Raw genomic sequence first — 14,431 nt, forward strand, 5'->3', positions numbered from 1 at the left:
TGGATAACTTCTGCTCGAAGATTCTCCACTGCATATGTCGAGGAGGTTGAAAACTTCATGAACTTTATCAGAGCTGAGTACGGTGGTCCGAAATCAGATGTGCTCTGCCCGTGTAGCAGTTGTATGAATTCAGTTACAAGACCCCAGTCAACTGTGCAAAATCATCTACACTTGTATGGGATGTCGGTCACATATACTAGGTGGGTTCATCATGGTGAAGCTATGAACGTCAATGTTATTGACTACGTGGAAGCAGCAGATCACCATCTTGATCTGCCTGATGCTCAGGTGGAAGAGGAGGAGGAGGTGGTGGTGGCGGAGCCAGTGAGTTTGACCAACATTGAAACAATGCTACGAAATGCTCGTGCATTCCGTGAACTTTCACCTGCAGAAGAAAAACGGTGGGCCCGCATGTTGGAACAATGCAACGTTGTTGTCACCCCAGGAAATAAGCTGTCAGTATTCTCAGCTATGGTCACCTTTCTTCAAGTGAAGACATCTGAGCGGATGACCAACAAATCATTCGATGCGATGTTGGCTGCTTTCAGCGAATCTTTCCCAGATGCGTCTGAGCTGCCACACACCTACAGTAAAATGAAGAATTTCCTTCGTGCAGTTGGAATTGGATATGATATGATCCATGTTTGTAAGAATAATTGTGTTCTATTCCGGAAGGATTATGCCAACGTAAGTGAATGCCCGAAATGCAAATCATCAAGATGGATAGATGGCGATGCTGTGAAGAGGATTCCTCATAATGTTCTGAGACATTTTCCAATTACACCAAGATTGCAGAGGTTGTTTCATGATGTTGAAACAAGAGAGGATGTACTGTGGCATTCTAGGAACCAGGAGTACAGAGATCAGAATGTAATGAGCCATCCATCTCATGGTAGTGAGTGGAAAAGCTTCAATGATAAACACAAAGAGTTTGCTGCTGACCCGAGAAACATTAGACTTGGCTTAGCTTCAGATGGATTTAACCCATTTGGCCACCAGAGCGCCACATATAGCATGTGGCCAGTGCTTGTTATCCCTTACAACATGCCTCCAAATGTCTGCACCGAAGAATCAAACTACATGATGGCCTTGCTCATCCCAGGTCCAAAAAGTCCTGGGAAGGATTTTGATTTGTTCATGGAGCCTCTTGTGGAGGAACTTCAACAGCTATGGAAGGGTGTTCTCACTCGAGACCTATATAGCAGCCCACCAGCTGATTTCTTTCTGCGTGCTGTTATAATTTGGTGCATCCATGATTATCCGGCTTTGGGCACTATGTCAGGGCGAACGACACATGGTTACAATGCATGTGTTTGCTGTGACGAGAATCCGCTGTCATACGCAATACTTAGCAAGATCTGTTACATTGGACACCGCCGTTTCCTTGCCAAGGACAAGCCGCATCCTAGAAAATACCGAAGACATGTGTTCAATGCAAAGCATGAAAACCGTGATGCGCCAAAGAGGCTCACCGTCGATGAGTTGCAAGTGGAATTAGAGAAGGTCAGGCATATTACACTAGGAAACCATCCTGGTATAGCGGGAAAAGGAAGCATGGCAGGGTAGAAGAGAGATTATTGTTTACCCGCAGGTCCACTTTGTGGGACTTGGAGTATTGGAAAGATTTGGATCGAAGGCATAATCTTGATGTGATGCACATCGAGAAAAATATATGTGATAGCATTATCGGCACACTTCTTAATATTGAAGGCAAGACGAAAGATACCTTAAAATCTAGGATTGATTTGACACACCTGGGTATTAGAAAGGATTTGCAGGTGCAAGATGAAGGTAAAACACGGGATATGGCACCAGTTGTGTACGTCTTGGACAAGGTAAAAAGAAAAGAATTCTGTGAGGTCCTGTCACGTGTGAGATTCCCACATGGATTTGCTTCCAACCCTGAAAGGAGAGTCAGTGCAGATGGAAACAAGGTACAAGGGTTGAAAACTCATGACTGCCACGTCCTACTTTAAAGGGTTTTACCTGTTATCCTTAGAGGATTGGGCCGCCCTGACTTATACAGAGCAGTTGCAGAGTTGGGACAATTCTTCAGGGAACTCTGCAGTAGGAATATCAGGATAGATGCTTTGGAGCGTCTTAGAGACAAGATACCAACTATCCTATGCGACCTTGAGAAGATATATCCTCCAGCCTTCTTTGATGTGATGGTGCATTTGGCTGTTCATCTACCTGATGAGGCACTACTTAGAGGTCCAGTACAGTATGGATGGATGTACCCTATTGAAAGGCGGCTAGGCCCTTTCAAGGGCTATGTTAGGAACAGAGCTAGACCCGAGGGTTCCATTGCAGAGGCCTACATTGCTACAGAAGCGTTGACATTCTGCTCAAAATACATTGAAACAGCTGATCAGCTTAGCAAAGAGGTGGGCGAAGACAATCCCGGGCTCAATGTTTTTAATTATTCTGTTCGAGTTACAGGGAAGAGTCGACAAGAGGACAAACCTAAAGATTTGGACAAAATGGTTTGGTATGTGTTGAATAACTGTCCTGAGATACTACCTTATCTCAAGTAAGTGCAGTACTGCAGCTTATACATCGTAATCTACTAAACTTGCAGCACATTCTTATATATTTAGATGTTTGACGCGATCAGTATGTTGTGCAGCATCTACAAAGAGGAATTACTGCCGCAAAATCCAAGAAACATTGACAAACTGGTTATGGAAGGATTTGCGAAATGGTTCAAGAACCATGTAAGCTTTTGAAGTACACTGTCAGTTTTTTAATATATTGAGCACATAAGATGATCAGCTTGTCTATTTTCTAACCATAGGTTAAGAAGATGTGGGAGGATGGGCAGGCAGTTGATGATGCCCTTTACTCACTAGAAATGGGTCCTGATACTCGGGTAAGACATTATGAATCTTGCGTTGTTGGAGATGTGCGCTACAGCACCCTTGCACGAGGCGAAGGCAGGAAGACACAAAACAGTGCCATTATGAGCACGGATACATACGACAAAGAGACAATTGAAATGTATGCTAACATAACAGACATTATTCAGTTGCAGTATATCTCCAGTTTCAAGGATCATCGGTGTGTGGTTTTGTTGTGCTGTCATTGATATAACCTGTTTTCCAGGATCACAAAACCTAGAGCTGATGATTATTTCAAATCCATCAATGTCAACACTACACCACAACACTGAGGCAATGGCATGTAATCTGCCGGGAGAAATCACTTTAAAGGGCAGGCAAACTGCCGGGAGAACATTTCTCCCGGCAGATAGAACTGCCACGAGAACGGCTGCCGGGGATTACTTCTCCCGGCAGATAAACTCTTCCTGGCAGTTTTTCTGCCCTTGCCCTTCTATTTCCCGGCAGTATGTTTTCTCCCGACAGATTTGTCAAAACACATGAAATTTCAATTACCGGCAGTCCATCTGCCTACAGAAGCCTTTTCACCTGGCAGCATTTATGCCAGCAGGTACATTTCACTACCAAATTAATCTAGGCATCCCAAATATAATATCCATTCATTATCTTCAAACAATCATGAAATATTACATAATTTATACATACACATTAATCACAGTAGCACATACATCTCATCCATACACTTCAATCAGAGTAACATATAGGCCTCGTCCAGAAAACCTTAAACATCATCAGATAAACATAATATCCATATATACATAAGGAGGTTCTGCCACAAAAGGTACAGTACATATATGTTAAATGTGCCACAACCAAACTGAAGTATTGCCACAAAAGGAGAAAGTACATATGTTTCTGGGGGTGCCACAACCAAAATGAGCATATAGTGGCTTAACCAGCAAAATGAGCAGAGCAAGTGTCCAGGTTCAACAAACAAAGCATATTACATAACCACTCAGCAACTTAATCATAGGTTTTCCAAATCATCAGCGTCTTCAAGATCTTCCTAATCTCCGTCAACATCTATAGTAAACCTGCAACAGATAGGAAATTCGAAATGTAGCTCTCGTTTCAGATTTTTTAAGTAACAACATGCGGCAGTTTAACTACTCGACAAAAATAGAATTATTGTAAATGTACAGCACTTCATCATCACATCAAGCAATGATCAAGCAGGAATTGTTTGAAGTGCACATACAGAAATCTTCCATGCGCAAATAAGCAAAACAAGAACTTGTACAATGAGTGGTGAAGCCACGTACAAGCTGGGTAGTCCCAACTTTTTGGTGAAACTAGCATGTATGTTTAGAAATGTTAAACAAATTTGCACAAATTCATATACTTAGCAGTTTTGCACCGCTAGTGCAAAACCTGCTCAGTTCAAAACAAATTAGAACTTAATAGTGAAAGCTATGACTAAAACTCTATACAGTACTATATACAACAGATTGTTGGACTCTGTACAAATAGGCAAAACTCTATGCAGTACTATATATTGAACAAATAGGCAAAACTCCATACAAATAGGCATGAATGTATACTGTACGTACATAGTACACTGAGAAGTACAAATAGGCAGGGGAGGGGACACGTCAATCCAAATACTTCAGGAAATGCAGCAGCAATACCCATCATAAAGAATCTGTTTTGTCACACGAAAAAAAACGCAACCAGGAAAAATTTGCCAGAGTAGGAAGAGCAAGGAGCTGCCAGTATAGCTAGATATTAACAAATTAGAATCTGCCAAAAATCAGTACTGTACAGAGTTGAGGGCATGAAAATTTTCATTTTGTAAACTTCGGTACTTTCCAGAGTACAGGTTGCTTCAGTACTGTAACAGTAGTGGAGTTTAGAATCTGGTTGTCATTTAAACTCGTAAGTACTAAAATATTTCCTATAGTACAATACTGAAATACATTTATATAGTACTGAAAAACATCAGTACTGTACTATTTCCTATATGAAATATTTCGTAAAAGGTACGCAACCAGGAACAATATTTTGTAAACTTCAGTACTGTACTATAGGAAATATTTACAGAGTTGAGGGCATGAAAAATTCTTGGAAACATGGATATTACCTCCTCAGCTTGCTTGTGGTTGCATTCCTGCTTTCGCCATGGGTTTGTCCACTTCCAACTGCATATATAGGATAGGATAGAAAGAAGGCTTTTTAAGCAACTAGCCATGATAGTCATTGGTAAATTCAATCTGAAGAACAAAAGCTCACATGCTTCATATCCACCCCCATATTCCCCTTCATGTCCACATCCACCTTCATGTCCATCTTCATGCCGATATCCCCGTCAATATATGCTTGTGTGTTTCTAGCTTTATCCATCCAACTCTTGTCCATTCTTGACCAGTTTCACTATAATTGCCTAACATACGAAAGAAAGTGTACGTCTATTAATGGTGAATATCTAGTAGCAAAATGCATACCATTCTTATCTAGTACACGTAAAGGGATATACAATACAGACCAAGAATAAAATCTAGCATAGTAGAAATAGTGAATTGAAACATCTCATTTCATGAAATGCAAACACTAAAATAGTAGTAGGAATATCATGGGAATAGCAAATAAAAATCACGGTTGATTAAGAAGCAGAGGATGTGGTGCTGCTCTGGCGATGAAGCAAAGGACCTACATGGCACTACTCGGGCAAGGAAGTAGAGGTGAGCAGGGGCGGAGCTGGAGCAAATGTTACCCTGATGCACCACTTTAACATGGTGTAAGATTTCAAGTAACGACAATAGTAAATAAAAGTGTGTTTTATAACTTATACCTGACATAATAGAAGACTAATTAAATACAAAACATAGCCGTCAAATGCTTAGAATAACAAGGAAACAACGAATAAAATTACTTGAAAATGATGCCTTCCATTTCGAAACTCCAAAATACGTCATCACATACTAAGATTGAATATCCTACAATATAAAAAGAATAAAATTAAATTTTTCAGTGGAACAAAGAAGAATGGTGAAATGAAAATATTTAAGTAGCTAAATTCAAGCCGGGCTCTTAATTCTTGAAACCAATATTTTTAGTCCCAAACTCTCAAATATTTAAAGATTATTTTCTCTTAGCTGGCAATGTTCATTAGCCAAGTACTTTCTTCTTACCGAATATTTCAAATTAGGATGTTCATGTTTTATCAATTTCCTTTTGCCCTTATCAAAATGGATCTCCTCTTCCCAATTCAATTCTTTCGGAGATCTTGTGATAATGCTTTACTTTTGAATAAGGACATGCCCATGGTATATGTAAATTTGACTAGCAAACTTCCACGTGGGACATGAAAATTTTGACAACTACAAATTCCAATGCCTATGTTCGGCCAAAACCCATTGATTTAAATGGAGTCGTAGCAGCCAAATGTGGGATGCCCAGAACATTTACTATGCAAAGGAAAACGAAAGGACAAATGTATATATGCCAGGCAGTAAATATATCCTTTGCCTTTTTTGGAATCTATTGACTGCAAATTCATACAAATAATTACAAGGATTGAGAATAATTATTGAAAAGAATTAGACAAGAGGCAAGGGCGTTACCCAGACAGAACTAGAATTGGCTGCAATCTGAAGTGTAGACGAACGATTGGACAAAGTAGATCATGTTCTTGCCGAGATCGATTCATGAAGCCGGCGTAGTCGCATCGATCGACACGGCCACTCCTGCGCATGGCGTCGCCTCGATCGGCCGCTCCCACTTTTCGGCGAGGAGTGGGGATTGGAAACCGCTGCGTGGCTGCGCACAGATAATGGATAGCCAGGCGTGGAGAGGCCATACTAAGCGTACGACCCAATTGTGGGCTGTGGGCTGCGGACGTGTGCGCGCGTAGGCCGTCATGCGGCTGCGATCGTGGACCCTGATGCACCACTTCACCTCAACCCTGATGCCCAAGCCTTTTTCAGTATGACATGTACTAGTAAATATGAAATTATACCCGTATTCTTGTGCCTCGGGGTCGGCCCATTGGGCTCCGCCCCTGGATGTGAGGCAGCACTGCTTCAAGCTAGGAGGTAGATGAGGCGCTACCTAGAGGAGACAACATTCTGGAGGCGCCTTGCCTGAAGGAGAGGAGGACCAAATACATTAATAAGATACAAATCGAAGGACAAAATCAAGGGTGCAACCATGATAAACTAAATAATGCAAGCAACATGCTAATGCTTTTACACAGTTTGATGTGACATTAATATGAACAATGAGCAAACATCAAATCTACAACAGACTGCAGTTGACACGACCACATATATTTTAACTACTGTGGTTACTAATGTTCCAGTAGATACCGATGATATAAGGGCGCTCTTGGTCCGTGGGTTGTCTCATGGTGTTGTTTCTTCACTAATAATGCAAAATGCTTATTTGAGTAACTATAAAGTACATAAACACTCCCAACGGATCAGTACAAGCAAAAAATTAGCAAGATAAATTGCATCTATTTTAAGTACAAGAGGACTCCCAACAGATTGATACAAGGAAAAATTAGCAACAAAAACTTGCTTGAACAGTATACCAATCTCTAGTGGAGGTGTCACCGATGGAGAAGGTGCAGCTGCAGAGGAGCTCAATAAGGAGGCGGTGCCACTTGAGGACCTCCTTGGTGCTCGGTTGAGCTTGTGCGGAGGGCCTGCTCAGGGGAGGTCTGCAGAGGAGGATGGTGGTGAGGGACGACAGCGGAGGAGGATGGTCGCTGGCTGAGTGCTTGGGGTTGACGGCACGGCTCTGAAGCGATAGTCGCCGGTGAAGTGCTTGGGGGCGATGGCTCGAGCTCTGACTTTGTTGGGTGCTCATGGGGGTCCTGGTGGAGGGCACAACAGTGGGGTGTGGTTGGGGCGACGGAGGAGTTGCGATGGTGTGGGGCGACGGCGTGCTCCGGGTAGAGGTCGCCGTAGTGTGATGGGGACTATGGCGGCGGCGGTGGTTGGGGACGTTGGCGGCGGTGGCCGCGGTGGTTGGGGACGGCGGTGGCGGTTGGGGGCGGCGGAGGCAGCAGCTATGGGATCTGATGCTTGGGGCGGCGGCGGCTGCAATGGGTTAGGGTTCGTGGATTTGGGGGAAGGAGTGGTCTAGTGGTTTTTTAGGGAAAGGAGTGGTCTGGTGTGGTGAAGTCGTGAAGGGCCGGCGCACGCGTTAACTTCTTTGTCAGGCCAAAATGTTAGTCATTCTCGCGCGCTTTTTTCTCGCTAGCGTGGGCTTCAGGCCCGCCTCGTGCCAAAGACGGTCCCCGGCAGTATATGGGCCGGGTTCTGGGTGTCCCGGCAGACTGTGTTCCCTAAATTATACCGGCAGTTTGAGCGCCGTTGTCGCTCAAGTTCTTCCGGCAGTTTGCCTGCCCTAACATACTTGTACCGGCAGACACTAATGTCCCGGCAGTTTATTTGCCCTTAAACTGGTATTTCTCCCGGCGGTTAATTGCCCCTAAACAAGTGTTGTGGTGTAGTGCAAGGCGGCGTACCAGACCAATGAACCTTTTATTTTGGCAAATCAAGCAACACAGATATTTTTCCTGGAAGACACATTTGCACGTAGCGATGACTGGAGAGTATTGCAAAGGTTTGAGCAGAGGAATTCGTTTAATGAAGTTGCACAACAAGATGATGCTTACACTGCTCCTGATGTACAAGATAACACAGATGTTCCTAATATCTTTGAGAACCATCACGTCAATGACGCCAGCAAAAAGATTGCCTGTCGTGCTATGGACATACAAGAGTTGATCAAGAAGAAGCCAACGTTCTAGGACGTTGAGGACGAAGAAGAAGATGGCACCATGGGGAATTACGATTCAGACTGATACACATGGCGAAGATGTTGACGCTGCTACTGTGGATGATGATTACATTGCTTTTGTCGTATTTGCCTGTCAGAAGACGTTTTTTATCTACTATGTGAATTTGTGTTTGCTATGACAACTGAAACCTGATGAACATGTTGTTTAGTATTTCTCTGTGAGAACATCACTTGTTATGTATGCTGATTTGTGTTTGGTGATTGTATGACAACTAAAACATGATGACATTGTTGTTTAGTTGTACTCATATCTGGATGTGAAACTTGCATTTGATGACATAGTTTGCTGTTGGACTGCAATTTGCTCGACGTCTTCGAATGAGAACAAAGCTGACCCGACAGGGCCTCTGCTATTTATTTATTTATATGAGCAAAAGGGGATACCCCCTGATTTTCGTTAATAGAAATCATTAGATGTTCACAACACTACGCCCAGCCTACTCCACATGTTTCATTCATTACTAGTTTCAGCAAAGTGCTCATGTCGTAGCCACTGAATACATCACGAGTGCTACATACACTGCTAATAAAGAGACAATCATCCTATAGAGCACATCGATTTTGCCCATTATCTTCACAAGCTCTTTCATCTCCTCATTGTTGTCAAGGTCGTTCAGCAGCTGTTGCTTGGCCATGATCAGAGGAACTGCATCTTTAAGCTTCTGCTCTGCATCTTCCTCTTCTGCCGTTCCTTCAGTTACTTGTCCAACACCCCAACCTGCTGGTATTGGGATTCCTCGGCTAACCAAATAATCAGCATAGTTGCATTCCCCCACATAAGCAACTTCCCAGAGATACAAATCACACGAATCTTCCCTTTTCTGCACGAATCAAATTGGTAGATCATCAACCAAACTATTAAAAAACAGCAACTAAAAGCAGCAGAACAACACTTAAACATATTATTACTCCATGATTTGGGCATTTGTAGAAGACTCGGCCAGGGTTGCGGATTGTGGTTGAGACGCGACGGATGACTCTGCGTGATTTGCAGCAATGGCACCACACCAACGGCAACGGGTTGCGATGAGCAATCGGCTGCGGTGCACATGCCGGCGAGGGTGTGATGAGACCCACAGACGATGGTACGGGTTGCGACTTGGCGCATATCTGGTTGTTGCCTGCTGAAGAGCAGGTGGACGAGCAGCCAGCAGACATGGTTACTGCGGCCAGAGCTTCTGATGCTAGGCAGAGTAAGTAGAGAAGAGGAGAAGCGAACGTTGGATATGTCAGTTTCATTACTTGCAGAGTAGCATAGCACCATATATAGTCATAGTCTAGGTTTGGATTCGAACCAGCTACAGGAGCACGTCTTTCTTTTTTCTAAAACTCGGCAACGTCTCATTACTGGTACACTAGCTTGTTCTGTACGCCTTCCCAAGTCTTTGATTTTCTTTCCCTTTTTGTGCGAGGAAGGAAGGAGGATAAAATTGAGAGTTCTTGGGACTCGAACCCAAGACCCCTCGGTTGAAAACCAAGGGTGCTAGTCACTTATGTGGCGAACGTTACCTGTGAGGAGGACGGCAGACGAACGCATTTTCCTCGCAGTTTTCTTCCTATATATAAAAAAGTATGCTACTTGGTGTCCGCTTAGTCAACAAAACGATTGTGCCAACCTTGACCGTTGGATTGACATTCAACGTCTGTCGCGTTTCTTCAGTCTCTTCTTCCTCGAGCCGCCAAAGCCAAACCAGCGCCGGCGGGACCGCTTGCTCCCGCCTCCCACGGCTGGCTGTGATCTGCCCCGGCTCCTGTTCGTTCCCGTCCGAGGCCTCACCATCGTCCTCCGCCTTGGTTCGCTCGCCGCGGCGCCGCCCTTCGGTGTTGTCAACATGGTCAACAACCGAGAGGAATAAGGAGATGACTGTACATGGTGAGGATGACAGTAGGGACCCAGCAGCGCGCGTAGTAATTTTGTTTTTTCGGGACGGAGAAGGGTATCAACTGGGTTGTGCGGGACCCGTGGCCCGTCTAGCCCAGGCTTTTATTTCATATGTTTAGCACATGGCCAGCCCAGTTTGTTTTTTTCCTTTCTGAAAATTGCTAGCCAGCTATTTTGTTTTTTGCAGAATAACCAACGTAGGCCTACTTGCTTTTCTACGCCCTGCTGGGCCGGAAATCTTTCAAGACGAGGAGGGATGCATTTTGCCCAGAAAATGGGCTATAAGTAATAATAAATGGGCTGTAAAATGAAAAAATACAGCAAACAGACAATTAGTTCCAAAATATTGTTTTCTTTCGGATTTTGATATTTTAAATTTCATTGTTTTTGTGCGGGTAAAATTTCATTGAATTTAAATTAAGGTATATTTAGATTTAAAATTAATTTGAATCTGGCTAGAAATTTCGGGCTGTATGCTGTTTGGGACAGATTTGGAGGCTGACTTGTGGGTCTACTAGGTTGACGTGTACTTTGGCTTTGTCAACTTAGTGCACAAACGATTCTAGCAGCAGTGACCGTTGGATGTTAATCCAACGGCCGTGCTGCTTCTTCAATATCTTATCTTCTTGCTCCAGCCGCCCAAACCAACTCCGGGGGGACTGCCTGCTCCCGCCTCCCGTGGCCGGCTGTGCTGCCGCACAGGTCGCACCGCCCCACCCTACTTCATTGCTGGCCAGGCCATTCCTCTACTCACCCACACCTCCTGTTATTTTCCAGCGACGGCAGCCGGACCAGTAAACCCTCGTACTCCCCACCGCGTGGGCAACCATTGCTGAGTCTTCCCCGGCTCTGTGTCATTGCCTTCCTAGGCCTTGCCGTCGTCCACCGCCATGCTGCTCTCGGCGCGGCCTCGTCAACTTGGTCAACGAACGACATCCATCGGTCGTGGACTGTACGCGCAAAATAATGATTCCTCCACCTGACAGCTGGGACCCACCGGAAGGGCCTCTGTATTTCACGAAAAAAACGTTCCCCCCGCTGACATGTCGGACCCACCAGCTATATCTTCGCACGCACGGAAGTGCCTCCTTATTACGCACAAAAAAAATGAATACCCCCTGCTAGCAGGGACCCACCATAGTGGGAGGATGACTTGTGGGCCAACAAAGTTGACGGGGACGGAGGGCTTTGTCAACTTAGTCAATATGAACGATTCTAGCTCTAGTGACCGTACGATGTCCATCCAACGGCCATAGTGCTTCTTGAACCTCTGGTCTTCTTGCTCCAGCCGCCCAAAGCAGCGCCGGTCGTGCCGCATGCTCCTGCCTCCCGTGGCCGGCTGTGCTGCCGCGGAGGCCTCACCGCCCCCTACTATTCCCATCGCTGGCCAGGCCCTGCGGCGACGACAGCCTCACACCGCAGCCGAACCAGTGAACCCTCGTACTCCTCTCCGCGCAGGCTTCCATTGCCGCGTCTTCCCCGGCTCCGCGTCGTCCCCTTCCTAGGCCTCGCCGTCGTCCATCGCCGTGGTGCTCTCCGTGCAGCATGGTCAACGTGGTCAAGGAACGACTTCCATCGGAAGAGTACTGTACGTGGAGAGGCTGACAGCTGGGTCCACGGCCACAGCCCAGTTTTTTTGTGATTTGCCAAGTAAGTCGCTATGTCAGGCCTGTTGCGCTGCAAATCTTTCAAGACGAGGAGAGCTTTCATTCGGCTGGCCGAGAAAATGGCCCATCAGTAATGAGAAATGGGTTGTACATTTTTAAAACACATCAAACCGGCAATTATTTTCAAATATCTTTTTTCATTTCAAGATTTTAAATTACATTAATTTTTATGCGTGGAGAATTTGTTGGATTTTATATTGGTATACATTTATTTTTAAAATCAGTTTGAATGTGAGTCAAAATTTCGGGATTAAAAATAGTTCGGACCGCACCGAAATATGCAAAATTTCGTATAATTTTTTAACCGTGGCCACAATTTGGGCTGTAATGCTAACATAAAGAATATGGGCTCCAAAAAAACCTTAAGAATTAGCAAATGGGCTGAAAATTATTAGAAATAATGGCAGATGGGTTGTATGCTGTTTTCCACATATTTGAGGCTTTCCTAAAAAAAGGTTGACGCACAAGCAGTGACTGTCGGATGTCCATCCAATGGCCGTCGTGCTTCTTCAATCTCTGCTCTTCCTTCTCCAGTCGCTCAAACAAGCGCCGGTGGTACTGCCTGCTCCCTCCTCCCCGCGGCCGGCTGTGCTGCCGCGCAGGCCTCACCGCCCCGCCGTACTCCCATCGCTGGCCTAGCCATCCCTCTACTCACCCACACCTGCTGTTATTCCCCGGCGACGGCAGACAAACCAGTAAACCCTTGTACAGTCATACTCCCCTCCGCGTGGGAAACAACTGCCGAGTCTTCCCTGCCTCTATATCGTTCCCTTCCTAGGCCTCGCCGTTGTCCACTGCCCTGGTGCTCTCGGCGCGGCCTGGTCAACGTGGTCAACGACCGACATGCATCTGAAGTGGACTGTACGTGGAGAGGCCGATAGCTGGGTCCACGGCCGCAAGCAAGGAAATGCCTCCTTATTACGCGCAAAATAATGATTCCTCCACCTTACATCAGGGACCCACCGAAAGGGCCTCTGTATTTCGTGAAAAAACGTTACCGCCGCTGACAGCTCGGACCCACCAGCTATATCTTCGCACTCAAGGAAGTGCCTCCTTATTACGCACAAAAAAAATACTCCCCCTGTTACCTGGGACCCAGTATAGTGGCAGGCTGACTTGTGGGCCTACTAAGTTGACAGGGACGGAGAGCTTTGTCCACTTAGTCAATATGCATGATTCCAACTCCAGTGACCGTACGATGTCCATCAAACGGCCGTAGTGCTTCTTCAACCTCTGGGCTTCTTGCTCCAGCCGCCCAAACCAGCGTCGGTCGTGCCTCGTGCTCCTGCCTCCCGGGGCCGGCTGCGATGCGGCGGAGGCCTCACCGCACCCTACTACTCCCACCGCTGGCCAAGCCATCCCTCTACTCACCCACACCCCCTGTTACTCTACGGCGAAGGCAGCCTCACACCGCACACTACTAGGGAAAAGCCTAGCAGCAGCGCGGGTTTTCGGCCTTTTAGTAGCGTGGGGGCCGGCGCTACTAATAAGGCGCTACAGCTAACGTATAGCAGTAGCGCTGGTCCACCCGCGCTACTGCTACACAAGTGTTGCAGCAGCGCGCTTAAAGGAACCTCGCTGGTGCTAATAGCTATAGCGCGCTTCCCCTGTGCGCGCTACTGCTACAACCGCGCTGCTACTAACTTTTCTCCACTCGCTACTGCTAATTTTAGTAGTTTTTTGTTTTTTCGGCATATTTGTTTTGTATTTGAACAGGCTTTATAGAAGAATCTTTAGCACATACAAATGTCATCATGATACACATACAAATGCCTGCGAGACCACAAATGTAATCATAGCATATACATACAAATAGCCTCGTCATAATCATCATCCAACACAAAGTGGTATCTTGTCATCATCTCGAAAATAGTGATACATGCAAGTCTCGAATACTTGCAACTACAACGTCATCCATCTAAACAAAGGTATACGCGAGAAGAGCTATCACTATGAGTGAGAGCGGAACTATGCAGTACATGAGATGGCGGTTACGAGTCCTCTCTCGCGCTAGCGTGAACCTCAAGTAACTAGCTTCTCCTTCTTGTCTGCTTTTGAAGCTTTATGGCTGGCGTCCAAGAACCCATTCACTTGCGCCTGACACTCATGCCACTCGTTGTACACCCCCGAAACCTTCCCTTTGTACACGACATAGCAGTTCCATCTCGCCATGA

General features: G+C 45.5%; 1 long non-coding RNA gene across 4 annotated transcripts; it reads right to left on the minus strand.

Moving 5' to 3' along the window:
- Window positions 1–3,601: 3,601 nt before the first annotated feature.
- On the minus strand, window positions 3,602–8,013 carry LOC125531615. 4 transcript variants are annotated; one of them, XR_007293378.1, is made up of 7 exons: window positions 7,432–8,013; window positions 6,461–6,979; window positions 5,770–5,833; window positions 5,130–5,280; window positions 4,981–5,038; window positions 4,451–4,542; window positions 3,602–3,934 (listed from the first exon to the last, which is right to left on the minus strand). It is a non-coding gene; the product is annotated as an uncharacterized LOC125531615 (long non-coding RNA). The 4 variants fall into 4 exon arrangements; XR_007293372.1 differs by lacking the exon at window positions 4,451–4,542 and having other exon boundaries at window positions 6,461–6,777; window positions 6,856–6,979; window positions 7,432–8,012; XR_007293368.1 differs by lacking the exon at window positions 4,451–4,542.
- Between the last annotated feature and the right edge of the window lie 6,418 nt (window positions 8,014–14,431).

This window comes from Triticum urartu, chromosome 1, assembly GCF_003073215.2.
Source record: "Triticum urartu cultivar G1812 chromosome 1, Tu2.1, whole genome shotgun sequence".
Taxonomy (NCBI): Eukaryota; Viridiplantae; Streptophyta; class Magnoliopsida; order Poales; family Poaceae; genus Triticum; species Triticum urartu.